The sequence below is a fragment of the Fundulus heteroclitus genome, unplaced genomic scaffold, assembly GCF_011125445.2.
Source record: "Fundulus heteroclitus isolate FHET01 unplaced genomic scaffold, MU-UCD_Fhet_4.1 scaffold_214, whole genome shotgun sequence".
Taxonomy (NCBI): domain Eukaryota; kingdom Metazoa; phylum Chordata; class Actinopteri; order Cyprinodontiformes; family Fundulidae; genus Fundulus; species Fundulus heteroclitus.
The window spans coordinates 77,640-92,743 of record NW_023396626.1 but is presented as its reverse complement, the minus strand read 5'-3'; positions in this window follow the sequence as shown (position 1 = coordinate 92,743).

The following is a 15,104-nucleotide window of genomic DNA, read 5'->3' as shown; positions in this document are numbered from 1 at the left end:
ACTAAGGAGCTAATGGTGGATCTGAGGAGGACAAAAACACCTGTGACCCCTGTTTCCATCCAGGGGGTCCCTGTAGACACTGTGAAGTACCTGGGAGTGTTGAGGGTCGCGGACAACAACAGATTAAACAAACTGTTGGATGCTGTCTAGGCTTCAGTCCATCTTGGACAATGTCTCACACCCTCTCCATGACACACTGGCCCGGCAGAGGAGCTCTTTCAGCAATGCCTCCCTCAGTGATTCAGACCCCCCCCCCTTTGTAACTGACATTTATTCATGCTGTTGCACTGTTTTTGCACAACACTACTATCACTTTATTTTAGATCTATAATTATATGTCCCCCGCAACCCCATGAGGAATTAAGCAGGTCAGAAAATGGATGTATGTATTTATGGATGGATATATATATATATATAAAATATAAAATAAAATATAAAATGCTGACTCCGATAGGCACCCCCACTCTCCGAGAACCCACCCGGAGAGGATGGCTCCACCAGCCGGACCAACATAGCCTGGGGCCTAGGGAAAGGTGGCAGGGCCCGTGACCCAACCACTCACCAGGACCAACACTTCCACCCCCAACCCGCTCACAAAACCTTCCCCAGATGAAAGCCGCACCAGGAGATGGCATGGACCAGGACCGAGATAGGGGGCCGGACATGGAGCCCTTCAAACATGACACATTCCCCCGACCCCCACCCGAAACTGTAATCCCTCCCCATCACTAATATTCACACAAATCCACACGTATACGATAATAAACATCCAGGCTGGCTTCATCCCCAAGGGGAGAGTATCTGCCATGAGATGTTAATTACTTTGACCATGTCCTTGTAGATGGTGAGAGGACATCTCAGTTAGGAGGAATCTTTGGTTTGGCAATTTTTTTGCAACATGATTACTCCAGTGCAATTTTATACATTTTCTGGAGAAATCTATGTTAGATAAGGATTTATAGTTCTCTGTAAATTCTTTTGATAAAATCATTTGAATTTTATCTCTTTATTACTCTGCAGCATCTGCTGTTATTTGTCAGTGAAGATAGAAAAACTGCAAACAAAAGGTGTTATTTCCTCTAATCTGCTGGACGTGTTGCTGCCACTCATGCTTGGTGCTAACAGCCTCAAGTCTTAGCAGAAAAACCACAAACTGCTGCACAGAGGGAGCAACTTTAACTGTGATCTGCTGAAACAATAACCAACTAAAGAATAGAAAAGATATTGAACAAATGCATCAATGGAAAAGTGGATATTCAGACAAAACAGGTTGTTAGTATGATTTGAAAATAACAGGATATCTCAGAAAAGAGTTTAAGGACTAACTCAACAACCAAACCAAACAACAATAATTGATGATCTAATCTAAAAAGACTACAGAAACCGAATTCAGTCATAAATAAAAAGAAAATGGGTTCAGTATAGAGTTGAGGCATAAATGCAGCTTAAAACTCAACCAGATTTAAAGAAGAACCTTTGACAAATAATTATTATTACACATTAGTTTAATATCATCAAGTTTCTGAAAACATTCCTAGAAGACTTGGGGCACCTGCAGTTGTTCCGGTTTACTAAAAGCTTTAACTATTCAGTTACTATTTTAGCTCTGACCCAACAGAACCTTAGAACCAGCTACTGAAGACTCGTTCCTGTTAACCAACTAATTGAAAAAAAATCATCACATAAAGCTACAAAAAAAGAAAATAAACCAAATCTTACCTTCGTAAACTTTGTTTTTCTGTCGTCGATGGTGAGAAATGTTGACGTTTCTGTAAGTAATGTATTCCTCTCCACCTTCTGGATCACATGAAGAGAAATTAACTGAATCTAAATTTAGAGTCAGAATGTGTTTAGAATTAGACCAAAGTTTTAGGTTGTTGTTGGAAGACATGTAATAATCCAACTGAACGGGTTCAAAATGTATGAATTGTTGCAGAGAACAAGTTGTGCATTTAGATCCAGAATCCTGTCTCACCTTCAGACTTTCTCTGAACACATCGTCTCACCATCAGAAACAGAACCAGCAGCAGAACCACAACGATGACAAATGGAAGAGACAAGAGCAGGTAGGGAGGAGATGGATGGGAGGACGATGTGGGGGGAGGAGAAGGTGAAGGAGATAGGAATGTGGTCGGAGCAGTGGTTGATGGTTTCTCTAAAATAAAGATATTTATTAAATTATCTCCACAGTTCAGATATTTACTCTAGAGATGAAGGACTTCTGTTTTTACTTCCTGACCTGAGACAGAGATCCTGCTGGATGGAGACTCTCCATGAGCGCTGATGCTACACCTGTAGAGGCCTTCATCAGAGCTGGTCACATGGTGGAGGGTCATGTGACCTGCAGGCTCAGTCCTGATGAGGGAGCCATCTTTATAGAAAGCAGCTGGGAGGTTGGAGGGAGCGGTCTTTGTGTGACAGCTCAGAGTGACGTCATCTCCCTCCATCACAGGGAGGACAGGACTCTGCAGGATCACTGATCCACCTCAACACAGAGACAAACTACAGCATTTCATCCATTTCCACACAGCTTCATCAACACTAACTCCACAGTCTGATCTTACCAGTGACAGTGAGCTGAATGCTGCTGCTGCTGGCTGCTCCCTCTCTAGACTCACACCAGTACACTCCAGAATCCCATGACAACAAGTAGCTGATGCTACAGGTAGAAGCAGCTGGTTTCCCCCATCCATCTCCACACTGAGTTCTGGTTCCTCTGGTTGTGTTTCTCCTCACAGTCCATCCAGCAGAGCTGTTGTCCTCCTCACAGCTCAGAGACACAGAGTCTCTTTTAAAGAACTGAGATGTGCTGGGACTCACAGTCAGAGCTGCTGGGAGGACTGAAATGGAAAATTACATTAATTTCTATTGTTGTTAAAATAATTTTAACAGACTCTTGCTTGCATCTTAAATTCCCCTCCTAAATATTTCCTAATACATTATATTTCAGTTTTAATGTTAATAGAAATGAACCAACCTTCATTTGTTTTGCACCAAAGCAGCAAACAAGGAACTGAAGAGAAATTAAACGTATTGGTTACAGTTGAACAAATGAAAGTACATGATAATTTCACAATCCAGACATTTTATCTTCCAGAAACAACTATTACATCACACTGAACTTCATTATCCATCCATCCATCCATCCATCCATCCATCCATCCATCCATCCATCCATCCATCCATCCATCTTCTTCCGCTTATCCGGGGTCGGGTCGCAGGGGTAGCTGCTTCAGTAGGGAGGCTCAGACGTCCCTCTCGCCAGCCACTTGGGCCAGCTCCTCAGGAGGAATCCCAAGGCATTCCCAAGCCAGCCGGGAGACAAAGTCCCTCCAGCGTGTCCTGAGTCTTCCCCTGGGTTTCCTTCCGGTAGGACATGCCTGGCACACCTCACCAGGGAGGCGTCCAGGAGGCATCCTAACCAGATGCCTGAGCCACCTCAACTGGCTCCTCTCGACGTGGAGGAGCAGCGGCTCTACTCTGAGTCCTCCCCGGATGACTGAGCTCCTCACCCTATCTCTAAGGGAGAGCCCAGACACACTACGGAGAAAACTCATTTCGGCCGCTTGTATCCGGGATCTCGTTCTTTCGGTCACGACCCAAAGTTTGTGACCATATAAGAGGGTAGGAACGTAGATCGACCGGTAAATCAAGAGCTTTGCCTTTTGGCTCAGCTCTCTCTTCACCACAACGGATCGGTACAGCGCCCGCTTCACAGCAGACGACGCACCAATCCGCCTGTCGATCTCCCACTCCATCTTCCCCTCATTCGTGAACAAAACCCCAAGATACTTGAACTCCTCCACTAGGGGCAGCACATCCTCCCCAACCAGGAGAAGGCACTCTACCCTTTTCTGGTTCAAGACCATGGTCTCGGATTTGGAGGCACTGATTCTCATCCCGGCCGCTTCGCACTCGGCTGCGAACCGCTCCAGTAAGAGCTGTAGATCATGCCCTGATGAAGCCAATAGGACCACGTCATCCGCGAATAGCAGAGACGCAATCCTAAGGCCACCAAAACGGATCCCCTCAACACCTTGGCTGCGCCTAGAAATTCTGTTCATAAAAGTTATGAACAGAATCGGTGACAAAGGGCAACCTTGGCGGAGTCCAACTCTCACCGGAAACGAGTCCGACTTACTGCCGGCAATGCGGACCAGACTCTGACACCGGTCATACAGAGACCTGACAGCCCTTATTAAAGGGTCCGGTACTCCATACTCCCGGAGTACCCCCCACAGGATCCCCCGAGGGACACGGTCAAATGCCTTCTCCAGATCCACAAAGCACATGTAGACTGGTTGGGCAAACTCCCATGCCCCCTCCAGAATCCTGCTGAGAGTATAGAGCTGATCCAGTGTTCCACGGCCAGGACGAAGACCACACTGCTCTTCCTGAATCCGAGATTCGACTATCCGACGGACCCTCCTTTCCAGAACCACTGAGGAGCTTTTTAACAACCTCGGTGACCTCAACATTAGAAATGGGAGAACCCGACCCACAGTCCCCAGGCTCTGCTTCCTCAATGGAAGACGTGTTGGTGGGATTAAAGAGGTCTTCGAAGTATTCTGCCCACCGACGCACGACAACCCGAGTCGTGGTCAGCAGCACACCACCCCCACTATAAACAGTGTTGGTACTGCACTGCCCCCCCCCCCCCCCCCCCCAGACGCCGGATAGTGGACCAGAAAGGCTCTGAAGCCGTACGGAAATCTTTTTTCTTGGCCTCTCTGAACTCTTCCCACGCCCGAGTTTTGCCTCAGCGCCCAGCCGAGCCGCCTGCCTATTGGGCTGCCGGTACACAGCAGCTGCTTCCAGACTACCAAAGGCCAATAAAGCCCGATAGGACTCATTCTTTAGCTTGACAACTTCCCTCACCGCTGGTCTCCACCAGCGTTTTCGAGAGTTCCTGCCAAGACGTGCACCGACAACCTTGTGGCCACAGCTCTGACTAGCCATCTCAACGGTAGAGGCACAGAACATGGTCCACTCAGACTCAATGTCCCCCGCCTCCTTCGGAGGTGACCTTGATTAAATCTGTATTTATTTACTCAAAATATTAACTTCATCCAGACTTGGCAATTATATCTAAAATAGTTTAAACAGTTTATTATCTTTACCATCAGCTTCTCCATCATTATCCTGTAATTTCATATCACAGTCATGTTCAGTGTTTTCAGTTTATCTGAGGTGTGTCCATGAAAGCCAGCGCTGTGTTACTAAGAGCTACAAAGAGGCAGTAAAGTCACTTTTCTTCCTGCTTCATGTGTAGAAGGTCTTTCATCTTAATTCAGTCTGAAGTTTTGGCCCAACTCTTTGACTCAGGTTAGAACAGAGCAGACAGTAAATTTACTTTGCCTGAACAACAACAGGTTTTGTACTTACAGAGCAGATATTGTAGAGATGTTTCCATCATGGTGCCACTTCACGATCTGACCTCTGTTGGTTTTCTGTTGGGGCCTCAGAATAAAGCCCGCCTTCTTCCTGAAACCATGAACCTGTGGTTGGTTCCTCTTTCTTTCTAACATACAGAAGATTGTTTTCTCTGTTTAAAGCTGCAGAAATAAATATGTCCTAGAAACAGGACAGCAGAAATTACCCTGATCCCCTTTTTCTTGTTGAAACATATATTTAAAAATGTGCAAGCTTCTGATTAATTTTCCGTGGGTCTATTTCTCAGACAGAAACCCTGCAGTCAGAATATTTTAACAGGTTAGTTTAACATCCAGTAGCTGTCTAGTACTCCTTGGTTCTGGTCCGGTTCTCTCCTCAACCACACAGAACAACAACAATTATACCAGATTATTATGAAATACCTTGATAAAAGCAATACATTTGTTATATTTACATCATGTGGACGAGAGGAACTGGAAAACTGGAACCAAGTAGGATATCAGAATCAGAATAAACTTTATTCACAAGGTGTGAGGGTAAAAACAAGGAATCCGAATTCAACAGGCAAACAAGTAACAGAAAATAGACATGACTACAATCTATGACAGAAAATACATTTTCAGGGTACATCTGTGATGCTATTCCAGCAGCTCCTTTCAGTTTGTTTGTTTGGGGGATTCTCCCTTCAGTCTCCTCTTCAGGAGGTAAAATGCTTAGGCTATTCAGCTTATTCACCAATTTGAAGTCGCCTACACTCTGGGTGTTCGTGTCCTGAATTTATTTTCAGGGATCATTGGTTCTGTTCTTTTCAGCTGTATCTCTGAACACCTACAGGATGAAAACGGAGGTGCAGCTGCAGGACAGCAACATCAGTGATGTTTGGAAAAGCCTTTAGATAAAAGCAACCTGGAGTCTGTTTAAAAACCACCATGGAACCAACAGGTCCAACCCAACTTGATTGTTACTGAAAAAAATAGACATTAAACTGACAAAGACATAAATCCATGCAATGTTAATCATAAGACTAAGTTCATTTAATCAACATCACCTACACTCAACAGTTTGTTACATTTTATAGGTTTATCAGAATCAGAAATACTTTAATAATCCCAGAGGGAAATTGCTGTTTCAATACAACTGCCATAACATAACAATCATCACAAATTTTTCAGGGGGAGACGATTTACTGAGGCCTTGCTGCCAAGGAACCGCCTTACACGGTGCCCACAGAGCGCTGCCATTACTCTGTGGAAAAGATAGAGGCCACAAAAAAAGGAAGGTGTGACGGAAAAAAACATAACTCATACTTTATCCTATAACAGGATATGGTTTGATATATCAAAAACCTCCTGCACAAAAAGCACAAATAAGACGAGACACATATAGCAGAAGGTAAACATTTGAGACTAGTCGCGTGTAAGTTTATCAGTTTTTATGATCATCAGTTATGTGTGTCTGTTTGGGTGAAAGTGTTTATATTTCCGTGAACACTCTCCAGAGGCCATTGTCCTTGATGTTATCAGCTGGCCAACAGTTCAGAAAGCATCCGCAGATGTCAGCGGGGGAGGGGGTAGCAGGGGAGAGTTCTGAGTTCGTTCCTCATAACGATCCAGGAGTGATTATAGATAGGGAAGGCATAAACCAAATATGTTATTTGATATGAGACAAGCTGCACTGACTTTCCTGTCAGCTTTAAGTATTTTGCTGGCTCCAAATGGCGAATCATATTTTCCAAATTGTTGGGCTGTTCCGCGCTTCACTTCCAGATTTTATCCCATCTCCCCTTGAGTTCAACCACCGAAGCCAGTCTGCGTACCAGCACATCCAGCTTTTTGGCTTTGCTCCTACACCTTCCAGGTCTGTCCGTACACCGCCTTAGTGAGCGCGTCATGCAGCTGGCAGCCTGATCAAGGCCAAATGGCTACCGACATCCGCTGTATTTGCTGATACATCAAAAAACTACCAGATCCAATAAGTAGAAATCCAAGTATCCTGAATCCAAACATGCAAACGTTTCAAATGTCCAGGAATGACTAAGTCGAAAGAGACACCGTTTTCCATCCAAGAATATAGGGTGTATCCCACAAAATTTGTCAAATCAGGGCCGGATGGGTCCCCCTTTCAGTTCCTACCCCTCGAAAAAATTTGATCAATAGCATTGAGAGACCAGCTTACCAGATCCATGTTTTTCAAAGTTCGGTTGATATGAAGAAAGTGCTCAGAAAGACAAGACATAGCAGCAGAAGCAGGAGAGGGGGAGGGGGTGGTTAAAGCTGGAGAGGAGAGAAAAACACGACCGACCTCGAAGAGAGACAGAACATTAGAGTTATGTTTCAGCACTTCTAGATAAAACAAACTTAAAACTACTTGCTTTGGTTTAAAAGTACTTTGAATTAATTTTGTACCCCACTGGAAGCCGCTATCTCCCAGTGACCGTCAAGAACCCCGCATTATTTTAGCCAAACAAGCGTCTGAGAGCCCAGAGACTGTGTGGTTTTCCCCTTTGCTTCTGCGTTGTCCCTCCCTGACGGAATCGCTGCTGACCCAGCTGCAAGAGCCATGGACATCCCCTTTGAGGCAGCACAAGTAAACGGGACTTTCCCCCCTTTTGTTTCTTTTTTTCCACCCATAAGGTGATATTTTGTGCCTGGGCAGAACCTATTAAGAATTAGTTTAATGTTTAATTACTCCGCAATGGAGTTTGTTTTAACTGTGCTGGATATTTCTGATGTGTGTGCATGCATTTCATAAGTAATTTTGGTTTTGTTGTTTTGGGTTGATAAGCTGACTCCGCTGAGAGTCAATGTTTCTCTTCTCTTCTTATCTTCATTTTTGATCTCTTTGTCTACATTTTCTGTTTCGCGCCCTTTCTTTGAATCCTTTGTTCAGGAGTAAGACCCCCTCCCAGTCAAAGCCCGCCCTACACTAGCGTGTGCAGTAGATAAATCATTAAGACCTCCTCCCCACGCATCACGCAGGGTCAAAGGTCATATGTCGTCATAATCGCCATCTTAGGGCGGTACAAAGTAGCTATAAACGGTTAGCTTAGCTTGTTGTGGAATACAGAAACATCCATCTAGCATTTGTTCGGTTTTCTCAAAGCCATTTTGTCTTTTAATGCTGCTGTGTCAAAGTGCCGAATGTGGTGTTAACCTGTGAATTGAACTAAGAATTGCTACCTCTCGTTTAATCCATTTTGATTTATTTTATTTTCATTTATTTTCTTTTGCATGTTCTTTGAGTAGCGAGTACCGTATTTTCTGGACTATAAGTCGCTCCGGAGTACAAGTCGCACCAGCCAAGAAATGCATAATAAAGAAGGAAAAAACATATATAAGTCGCACTGGAGAATAAGTCGCATTTTTGGAAGAAATTTATTTCATATTATACAACATCAAGAACAGACATGTCATCTTGAAAGGCAATTTTAAATGAAAATAGAACGGAGGCAACAACAGGCTGAATAATTGTACGATTAGCTTACGCTGCATGACACAACTGAGAACGTGCCTGGTATATTAACATAACATATTAAAAGCTATTCAGATAACTATAACATAAATAAAGAAGTTACCCAAAGTGCCCGTGTCACTCCAAATAACTAAAATACAGTGAAATCTTCATCCTCGGTGTCACTTTCAAATAACTCCGTTAACTCCGGAGGTAGAAGATGCGGCACTTCCGCTTGTACGTCGCTTATGTCTGATGCAACACAGGCCTAGAACGCCCCCTTGCGGTTTGGTGTGAAAATAACAGGTGTAATGATATACCGGTAAAAATGTTTAATAATTTCACACATAAGTCGCTCCAGAGTATAAGTCGCACCCCCGGCCAAACTATGAAAAAAAAATGTGACTTATAGTTCGAAAAATACGGTAGTATTTCCTAGTGTTTTTATTAAATTAGAATAATTAATGTATCAGGGAATTATTTGGTTTAATGAATAATAAAGTGTGAAATAGTAGTTGTTTGTGGTTATTTTGCTCCAGTGGTTTAACGGTTTTCTAAGAGCAAAAGAAGTACCTCTTTCTGAGTTAACAACTGAATCAAACGAGCGATTTTCATTGGTTTGGAGTAAAGGAGTAAGGGGTAAAACTCCAATTGCAGTTATAATTTGAGTTATCAACGTTGCCAAATAAGTCTAACTGATTTAAGAGTCATAAACAAAAAAACAATAAACGACCCACTCAGGGTGGGCGGAGGGAGGCACTGGACGGTGGACAATAGTCCAGAAAAAACTTAATCTACCCTAACGGGTAGGGTTGGGAATTGAAAAGATTTTCACGATTCCGATTCCCTGATCGATTCTGTGAAACGATTCGATTCCTTTTCGATTCTATTTTCGATTCCAATTTGGGGGAAAAAGGAGAACAAACAGGTTGATGATGAGCATCAACTTTGTTTACTTAACTATCACACCACCTTACAAACTAACAAGGTCAAGATGTCCACAGCAAATGTGCAACTGGAGTAACATTTATCTTTGTTTAAATAAAAAAAGGAATATAAGAACAAACTTAAATACAGTAGATGAGTTGTTTAGAATACAATAAAATGTAAGTTTGTTGTGACAGTTGCTTATTAATCTCTCTTTATATAACCTCAGTCATCTAAATCTAATTGAGAAGCCATCCGTTTAATGAAAAAGCATTACTGTATAATTTTGGGAAATAAACTCATCTCCCCCTGCTTTAAATAAACCAGCGTCACCTTTCTCTCGCTCCCTGAACTGCGGAGCAACTTCATAGCATGTTTCGTTACATCCAATGCAATAGCTAGAATCCTGTAAGAATTCCAGCTACCAGTAGTTCTAAATAAACATGCTACCAATGAAGGGCTGGATTAACGAGAAAGGCACACTCCCTTAATAACCCCAAAGAAAGATAGGAAATTGGTTTATTTCCAGAGATGGCATATGATTTACTGGGCACCACATTAAGCACAGCCAGTGATGTAAAACTAGCTACTTACCACCAGCTGCCTTCCATGCTGGTCGTAACTTTAGCTTCTGTCCGGTAAGAATCAAAAACACGGCATTCATTATGCCATGTTGTGTGCGCGGGTGTTTCTGCCTGTTGGATCTATTTCCTCTCGCGGAGGGTTATGCCATTTTGCAATGATTGCAAAGCGCCTCGTTGCCATCTTTCTGTTCCTTAAAATGAAGCCAAACCTTCGTCCGCTCACCCGATGGAGCGGCATTTTTTTTGTTTGTTTTTCGCCTGGTCACGTCGTACTTGCTTACTGGATGCTGTGTGCGTAACTTGCGTAAAAAACGTGACGTAACTTGCTCAGAGCCGCAGCACAACGGAATCGAAAAGAGAATCATTAAACGAGCTGCCAAACGGTGCCACGGAATTGAAAAACACGGAACCGGTTCTGAACAGGAACCGATTTTCGATTCCCATCCCTACTAACGGGGCAAACAAAGGAAGACCTGGGTCCATTTAATAGTCTGATCGCTCAGCTTGTCTGGTGAGGGAAGGCATCCGCCGTCTCACATCTGCTTTCCTGCAATAGATGAAAAAAATAAACAAAGCTGTCCGGCATCCCTTACTTTGCAGCTGGTTTGCGCAGAAGTCAGAGTGCAACTTAGCTCTGTCCCAGCAGTTCCTCCGATGCCAGGGAGGGCCTCCATCGAAGCAGGCAGATGAGTTTGGCAGACCCTGGATCATGTGTGGCTGGCCCAGCCACATTCCTTCAGATGTACCAAGCAGAGGAGACCATGTGGCCTCATGGTTCAGCCAGCCTCCCTCTCCTCCTTTTGTCTAAGGGAGGGAGGAGGTGACAGCTGGTAGCTTTGTCCTGGAGAAGTGGTCTGAAAGAGAGGTTCTGAGAAGTGAGGGGTGGTCAGAAGCATTCTGACCTTTTATCTGTGGGGGTGTTTACAGAAGTACCCTGCTAAAAGAGGGGTCGTTCTTGCCTGGAAAATCTTCTGCTCACAAACCAATCCTGAATTTTTCTCCAGTCAAACATTCAGAATTCAACCTGACTTCATCTTTTTATCATGGGTTTAATATGGCACAACAAAGGCAAACTAAATATTTCTAGCTGAGACGACAGTGGTTGAATCGAGGACTCGCTTCACTTTGACCTATTCATAGAAGGAGGAGTGAGGTAGATGAAAATAAAATCTACCATGAATTTCAGGTGTAACAGAATAAACATCATCTTCAACTAACTAACTGAGGTCTGACTTCACATCTTCTGCATTTGAAAGTTGTCAGAGATCTTTAGCAATAAATAAAGATGGCCAACACCCAGATATCAGAGACCAGTGCGCATGCGTCGGTGCTGCTCTTCATGTAAATCATGTGACTTCTAGAAAAAACAGCCTGAACTCCAGAAATATAAATTAGGCTATTTCCTCTAAGTAAAGTACCATCTGGTACGCTGGTGCCACCGCTAAGGACAAGGGCAGACTGCAGCGTGTCTTCAGGTCTGCAGAGAAGGTGATTGGCTGCAATCTTCTATCTCTCCAGGACCTGTACGCCTCCAGGACTATGAGGCATGCAGGGAAGATTGTGGCTGATCCCTCGCACCCCAGTCACAGACTATTTCAGAGACTTACCCCTGGCACGAGGCTGCGGTCCATCAGGACCAGAACCTCATGCCACAAGAACAGTTTCTTCCCATCTGCTACCGGTCTGATGAACAAGGCCAAGAGCCACCTGTGACACTGGACACTGTCTCTCTCCCCCGTTCAGGACTTACAAGCTTCTGTGTTACATTAACGCACAGTTTACTGAATGTATATTGCTTCTGTATATACATCTTTTTTACTTTTTATTTTACTGTGTTCTTATTTTTTGTCTGCACCATCAACACCAAGTCAAATTCCTTGCAAGTGCAAACCTACTTGGCAATTAAACTTGATTCTGATTCTAAAGATGGTGTTCTTTACCTTTTTTAAACTCATCATCATCAGCAGGTTTAATCTGAAGCATTTTTTCCTGAAATCCAGATAAACAACAAATCTGCTCCAAACTCTGACTACGTCAGACTGAAGCTGATTTACATCAGGAAGTTACAGAAATCAAACCAGGTAAACTGGCTCCAGATACAGCTAAAAGTTTATAGTTTCAACTATAAAGACCTATAAGACCTCCTCCTCTGTTTGGACAAGGGAGACAGATGGTTTGAAAGGGGTGTGAAGGAAGCCATCTACGTCAAGAGAGAAAAAACAACCTTAAACAGAGGAGGAGGCCTTAGGTTCCAACTCTCAAAAACTTACAACACAGCTATAGGGTTGATTCCAGCCAATCATCACCTTAACTCTCACCTTCATTCGGGTGATCAAAACATTGCTCCTTTAAGCCAAGCCAATAACAACCCTAACGAGTCCTCGTTACAGAGGAGTGGACCAGTTTCAGTCCAATATGCTGGCTCACCCATTCCCACGGAGGACAGTGGTGTCAGCCCCAGTCCCGGCCAACTGAACAACCGCCCGCCAAAACCCCAGACCAAGTGGCCTGCTCCTCCTCCAGGCCCCAGACTCCGGGCGGCAATTGGAGAGCACAGGTCTGAGGAAGACCCCAACCCTCTCTATGCCTGCTCAAATGTTGTGTTGTTCTCAAGTGTGTTTAAAATCAGGAGTGCCAAAGGGGGTGCCCGGCACAGTCCACCTCCTCTCTGGAAGGTCGCTGGTGCCAGCGCACCCCCTCCAAGCAACCTGCCCAGAACCCTCAATGTTTAAATGCGAATGGGGACAGAGGGAGCGATCAGGGGTGGGGCCTACACGATAAGCTCCCCTATTGGGGGTCCTATCGTCCAATGGAGAAGAACTTTTTTAATTCTTGTCCATTGGCTATTAAACGTCTGGCATTTCATTGAAGAATATGTAGAACCATTATAACAGCTAGGATCCTAATCCTGAACATACTCTGTTGTTTCAGTGGTACTCAAAATGGTATGGATCTGATCTGCTTGGATTTCTTTCATATCTAAAAACCTTCCAGCTGCTGTTACAATTGCTTTGATTTTGTCACTTTTCTTCTTCATTTGTACTGTGACATCAACAATATGACACATGAATGCTACTAAGTTTTTCTTTTTTCACCACCATTGTATTTTCATCCACTCTACATTTATGCAAACATGCATTTTGAATATTTGTTGTTGGTACCAAGGTTTGTCTTTGATAAATCTGCCTTTGCTTTGTATTCCAAGCTGAGTTTTTTTTGACCTGCTTCTCCCAAACTCACTCCTCCAGTGTTATCTCTCCTCACTCTTTTTAAAGCTTCAGCGTATGAAACTTTGTTATTTTGATTCTTTGAGCTTCTCTGGCTTCCCTTTGTACAACACATCCACCATATGCTGCGCTGTGTTCTCCTGCGCAATTACAACATTTGACTTTAGCATCTTTATCACATTTTCCAAATTCATGTGGACCTCCACATCTTGCACACCTAACTTTTCCTTTGCAATGTGTCCCATTCTTAGGCAAGTAAAACATCTGAGGGGTTTAGGGATGTAATCTCTGACTCTGTAGTTCATTAAAGAAAAAAGATTTCCAGATCTCTTATACTTTTAATCCTGGTGACATCTGTTATTTTCCCTCCTCTGATTTCTTTTTTCACATCCTCCATTGTCATTTTAAGTGGAACTCCTGAAATTACTCCTCTCAACCTTGCTAAAGCTCCTGGAATATTTTAATTCTTTCCCCCATCAGGGTTTTCATTTTGATTTTCTTCTGTTGTTGTGATTCACGAACAGCATTAGCACTTTTCTGTTGTTCATGATTCTAGCTGTTTTGATTTTCCCTATTTCTTCCACTTCAGCTCATTCCTCGCTTTTTTCCGACCAACTTTTTGCCCTTTCTTGTCTCTTCCTAAGTGCTCTTTTCATTCGAGATGATCTTGATATCATCCATTCCATCTCATTTCCACTATTTCCTCTTGATGTGGAAGCCATGTTGCTACAGTCAATGTACAGCTTATGCGATCCACCAAAATCAAATCAAATTGTTAGGATATCAAAGAGGTCAAGTGGAACGAGCTGTTTATCCCAGAACTGCATGGCACACTTAGATGGCACCGACCCAAAAAGATTGGCACATATCTATCAGATACCACCCCGGAGGTGACACAGTTTCTCTGCTGATGTCACAGTTTGGATGTGTACAGCCCTTGTATGGGTGTGTACCTAGATCCCTTTATAATGTTTGTGTGATGAGAAATTGGCGCTTCCTGCCGATCAGGGGCCCATCAGCGCTGGTGTGACTGTAACTATTTCTCTGTCTTTACCTAGATAAAATATAACTAAAAGCATACTTGTCTGTTTTATGCGTCCGACATTCAAGGTAATAAGTAAGTGGGGGTCGCCTGACTGGGTAAAAAGAACTGGGTCCACCGAGGGTGTTTCACTGTAGACGTGGCACGGTGAAAACAATAACAAAATCCTATCGCCTTCGCTTCTATTGCTACGTCCACTCACTTCTCCTTCTGCCTCCCTCCGACCATGCGACCTCACCGGCCGCTGCCTGGCACTGATGTGTGGTCTGATGGCTGGTTATATACTGGCATGTGCTGGTCGATCAGGTAAGAGGTAATGAGAACCAGGACAGAGCTAAGCAGGTGTGTGCAACAGGTGATCAGACTAGGCAACAGTGCCAAGATCCAGAGAGAACATATACTATGAAATAAATCAAACCAAAACAGAAACTAAATTAAAGCAGGAACACAAACTATGACACTTAAAGGTTGAAAGGGATG